Here is a 5,676-nt window from a genome sequence, read left to right as displayed (position 1 = left end):
AGCTGTGTTTTATGAAGTTAACGTCCCGCCTATGAGTCTGCATTTGGGTCCTATCCTGCCTGCATTACACAACCAGTTTATGACAAGAACGTTTTTCTAGTTTCCAAAACAGTGAATCTGTGTGCAGTTCTCTCAAACTCAAAGTGTGTCAGTGAATGCATCGTGTGTGCTTCACGGCTCCATCTAGTGGACTGATAGTAGAGCAGCTGATGGCAGCTTCCTCTGCTGCTGTCTGACTGCATTCAGCTGACACTGAGATGAAGCAGGAAAGAAGCAGCTGATATTTGGACAGCACACGTGATGGAAATGAGGATTTCAGTTGATGTGCACATGAATGATTTGTGTTTCCTCTGCAGGTGAAGGTAGAAAGTGTGTGTGAGCTGATGTGAATTGAGCAGCATGGATCAGTGTGAGGACAGAGCGGAGGGAGTCCCTCCCTCTAAAAGCACTCTGTGTGGGGAACATGAGAGCCAGACCAAAGCTCAGAGGTGAGATGACCATCTCTAACTGTCCATGACTCTTCTCCATGTCACAGCTCAACACTCACATCACTGCTCCATCATTATTCACAGGAACCCACCTGGACCTCCACTCAGCTCTGTGTCCTATGAAAGTAACTCAGTCAAAGATGTCATTAAGAAATTTGAGCAAAAACAGTCGGCTGAGAAAAGGTAAGCTAACACCAGTAATATCCGCTGATATGTGATGAGAATGTTACTGAAGATTCATGACTTTTTTCAGGATCCATCAGAGACTCAAACCTGGACCTCCACCCAGCTCTGTGTCCTTACAGAGTGACCGATCTAAAGGCGTTGTTCCTGACTTTAAATCAGGCGTGTGTCGTCCTGCAGAGAGGTAATTGTTGTGTCCAAATTCATGGGCTGCATCCTCCTGAGGACCCGGCCTTCGCGGTCTACGTGGGCCGGGTCCTCAGAAGGTCGGGTAGGCCGGAAGTAAACGGCTGGGGAAATTGGACGGTCTAGCCTTCTGATTAGCATCACCGCTGTCTCGGTGGAGTTTAATAAACTCGGCCGTCTGCTCCTTGCTATCTAAAATATAACAGGACACTGGCGTAAATTCTCGACCATCTCACACTTCTGTTTAATCAGCTTTCTGTTTGACGTTTATTCAGCTGTGTGAAAACCAAGGAGGAACCCACCCGAGGGATTAATAAAGTTTTATTTTATCTAATCTAATATCTTTAATCTCAGCCAAACCGATTTACTCACGAACAAATAAAACACTGAAAAAAAGCCAAACAATATCATTTTTAGGTTGTCTAAGTGACTTATATATTACGTTTAACCTGAGTAGTGAAAGTCCGCAGTGATCTGAAAATGATGTGCCGGGAGTTGTGCCGTTCTCGGCGGCTTCAGTGACCCTCGAGCTCTCGGCTAGCTATCGAGCTGGTGGGTAACAGACGTCTCCGAAAACGTCGAAGCACTTTTCCAAATATGCGATATCTTGATAAACCGAGCAGATATTTGAAGTTTACACAGCTACATTCTCGCCTGAAAATATGTTAAAAGTTTATTTTGTGACCCAGAAAGATTAATAAAAGTAATTTTAAAACTTGGTAGCGGCCGCCATTGCCGGAAACTGGAGTTTGGCTGGGCCGCGCTATGAATTCTGGGATATGGTGGGCCACAAAGCACACACCCGACCCATCCTTCAAATTCGGGGAAAAGGAGGACGCATTTGTCGGCTGCATTCGGAGGAGTCTACGAATTTGGACAGCCTTCGGCGCATCGCTGTGACGTAATCGGCCTACAAATACATCCTCAGGAGGATGCAGACCATGAATTTGGACACAGCTAATGTGTGTGTAAATGTTGTGACTCAGTGTTTGTGAATAAATTCTCCATCATGTTTAAGGTCAGCTCTGTTTCACACACTTTTCTATGTTCATATGTGCAGCAGTGTGTGTTGGAGTGTTTCCACAAACACAGCAGATACTCAGAGAGATTATTTTTAGGAAGGGGAGATGTTCTCAAACTGTCTGTCCTAAAACTCTCCACTCAGTCTGATCCCCACTTCCTGCTCCTCAGCAGTGCTGCCATGTTCATCACTCAGGAGAGAACTGAACTGAACTGTTGTTTCCTCATCAACTTCTTTCTGTCTTCTGAATCTGTAGTGAATCAAAGTGAAACGTGTTTGAAAATGCAGCTGTTAATTAAATCTGCAAGCAGCGTTATGAGGGCCCTCGCACTCTGGCGTGTCGAGCCACGCCCAACACCTAAAACCGATCTGATGTCAGATTGATGGAATTCATGCATTTAACCACCAGCTAACATTTCATCTCATTCAGTCATGATTATAGTCGTCCCACTAGGTGGCGCACTAACTGACAAATGGCATAACAAACATTTCCGAGCTCGAGTCTCATCACGCTTGAGACCTTTGGGAGAGATTGGACATTCTGTTTTTGAGTGACAGCAGATTACTGCTTTTTGGCGAGTGATTGAAACTCCACGTGCCGACACGACCACCCCGTTTCCCTGAACGTAAAAAGCTTAGCAATTTAACATCACAAAGGTCTTTGGATTCCACGCACTGGAGATCGTGTAAATCTGATGAAATCCCTTGGAGGAGTTTGTCAAAGAAAGGTGCCTGAAAAGAGGGGAAATGTCGCCAAAATTACACATTAATTTCAATATGGCTGACTTCCTGTTGGATTTGGGATATTGCTCCAAGAGACTTTTTTGTACATCTTGATATCTTCCATAAGCTTACCAGGTTTCAGACTCATACATAAAACACAGAGCAGGGGCTGTTGTTTTGAAATTTTGTAGGGGGCGCTGTGGAGCCATTTTGCGCTATTCAATGAAAGTGATCACATAACAAGAAAGCCCTCATCACATTGGAGGTGTGCGCCAAATTCCAAGACTTTTCAAACTTTCCAAGCCCCTCAAAAGCCATTTCATCTGTCATGGTGAACTGCATTGCCACCAGGGTGCGCCGTTCAGTTTAAAGTCACAATTTTCTCACTGAAGCATCATGAGGGACTGATGGTGATATTTACCGCTTTTGAGGTGGCCACAATGAACCTGTGAAAATCAGTACAACAAAATGAAATCCATGACATTTCCTGTTGCCACTAGGTGGCGCTCTGTGTATTCCTGACAATGGGCACATCAATCTGTTCAGGGTGGGTCTGACATCATGCCTGTTAAGTCTGGTTCTGATCAGTCTGGATTTCATTGAGTTATACTAATTTGTTTCTTCATCGCGAGACATCAAATTTTGCCATGCTGCTGGGGTCACACCCTTTAGTGAAAAGTCACAGTTTTCACTGTAACCCAAGACCAACTCCTTAAGGCTTTCCTGTAGAAATTTGAGGCTGCAGATGTCACCGATAACAATACTGTACCCCAGAGTGTAAAACATGACATTTCCTGTTCCCACTAGGTGGCGCTGTCCCTGGTGTCAAATATGGCAGTTGGAATATGTTCAGGGGTGGAGCCTTATCATATGTGTGCTCTTTGGTCCAGGTCAGAGAATGTATGACGGAATGAGAGGCAATAAGATTTTCATGGCGAGTCACCGAAATTCGCCATGGTGCCACGGCCTCACCGTATAGCAAAAACTCAAAAGCTCCGCAATTTAACATGGCCCAGGTGTGTAGTTGACATTGACCAAATATGAAGCTTATACGACCAAATCCCAAGGAGGAGTTCGCAAAAGTTCGAGGCATGGAAATGGCAAAATTAGGGTCAAAATGTCACAATCACATCGAAATGGCGGACTTCCTGTTGGGTTTAGGACATGGCCATAACAGACTTTTTTGTGCGTCTCCTAACGTTAGATATGTGTTCCGAGTTTCATACATGTAGGTCATATCCACATCGGGGGCTCGCGTTTTTCATTTTTCTAGGTGGCGCTACTGAGCCAATTTTCCCTTGATATTTATGAGGACATTAAAATATGTAAATTTTCACCAGACCTGACACGTGTGCAAAATTTCATGAGTTTTTGAGCATGTTTAGGCCCTCAAAATGCCGATTCATTTGCCGTAATAATAATAATAATTAAAGCTGCAAGCAGCGATACAAGGGCCCTCGCACCCCAGCACGTCGAGCCACGCCCAACACCTAAAACCAGCACGTCCCATCTGATGTCACATTGATGGACTTCATGCATTTAACAACCAGCTAACATTTCATCTTATTCAATCATGATTATAGTCGTCCCACTAGGTGGCGCTCTAACCATTACTGACAAATGGCATAACAAACATTTCCGAGGTCAAGTCTAATCACGCCTGCGACCTTTGGGAGAGATTGGACATTGTGTTTTTGAGTGAGAGCAGATTACAGGTTTTTGGTGAGTGATTGAAACTCCACGTGCCGCCATGACCACCCCATTTCCCTGAACGTAAAAAGCTTCGCAATTTAACATCACAAAGGTCTTTGGATTACACACACTGGAGATTGGGTCAATATGATGAAATCCCTTGGAGGAGTTCGTCAAAGAATGAGGCTTGAAAAGAGGGGAAAATGTCGCAGAAATTACAAATTAATTTCAAAATGGCTGACTTCCTGTTGGATTTGGGATATTGCTCCAAGAGACTTTTTTGTACATCTTGATATCTTCCATAAGCGTACCAGGTTTCAGACTCATACATAAAACACAGAGCAGGGGCTGTTGTTTTGAAATTTTGTAGGGGGCGCTGTGGAGCCATTTTGCGCTATTAAAGGAATATGGTAAAATAACAAGAAATCGCTCATCACGTTGGAGGTGTGCGCCAAATTTCAAGACATTTTAAACTGTCCAAGCCCTTCAAAATCCGCTTCATCTTTCATGGTGAACTGCGTTGCCACCAGGGTGCGCTGTTCAGTTTAAAGTCACAATTTTCTCACTGAAGCATCACGAGGGACTGATCGTGATATTCACCGCTTTTGAGGTGGCCACGATAAACCTGTGAAAATCAGTACAACAAAATGAAAGACATGACATTTCCTGTTGCCACTAAGTGGCACTCTATGTATTCCAGACAATGGGCGCATCAATCTGTTCAGGGCGGGTCTGACATCATGCCTTTAAAGTCTGGTACTGATCAGACTGGATTTCATTGAGTTATACTAATTTGTTTCTTCATGGCGAGACATCAATGTTCGCCATGCTGCAGGGGTCACACCCTCTGACGAAAACTCACAGTTTTCACTGTAACCAAGGACCAACTCCTTAAGGCTTTCCTGGAGAAATTTGAGACTTCAGATGTCACCCATCACATTACTGTACACCAAAGTGTAAAACATGACATTTCCTGTTCCCACTAGGTGGCGCTGTCCCTGTTGTTAAATATGGCAATTGAAATATGTTTAGGGGTGGAGCCTTATCATATGTGTGCTCTTTGGTCCAGGTCGGACCATGTATGACAGAATGAGAGGCAATAAGATTTTCATGGCGAGTCATCGAAATTCGCCATGGCGCCACGGCCTCACAGTATCACGAAAACTCAAAAGCTCCGCAATTTAACATGGCCCAGGTGTGTAGTGTACACTGACCAAAGATGAAGCTTATACAACCAAATCCCAAGGAGGAGTTCGAAAAAGTTCGAGACATGGAAATGGCAAAATTGGAGCCAAAATGTCACCTTCAATCCAAAATGGCGGACTTCCTGTTGGGTTTGCGTCAATGGTCCCACTGACTTTTTTGTTCGTCTTGGCTTGATAC

The 5,676-nt window shown here is 44.3% G+C and overlaps 1 long non-coding RNA gene across 1 annotated transcript; it reads left to right on the top strand.

Moving 5' to 3' along the window:
- Positions 1-425: 425 nt before the first annotated feature.
- On the top strand, positions 426-885 carry LOC102077750 (uncharacterized). The gene is made up of 3 exons (XR_267862.4): positions 426-488; positions 573-671; positions 742-885. It is a non-coding gene; the product is annotated as an uncharacterized LOC102077750 (long non-coding RNA).
- Positions 886-5,676: the final 4,791 nt, after the last annotated feature.

This window comes from Oreochromis niloticus, unplaced genomic scaffold (genome assembly GCF_001858045.2).
Source record: "Oreochromis niloticus isolate F11D_XX unplaced genomic scaffold, O_niloticus_UMD_NMBU tig00000658_pilon, whole genome shotgun sequence".
In the NCBI taxonomy this organism is placed as follows: domain Eukaryota; kingdom Metazoa; phylum Chordata; class Actinopteri; order Cichliformes; family Cichlidae; genus Oreochromis; species Oreochromis niloticus.
Note: the sequence above shows the minus strand (reverse complement) of the source record. Positions and strands in the feature narration are given on the sequence as shown.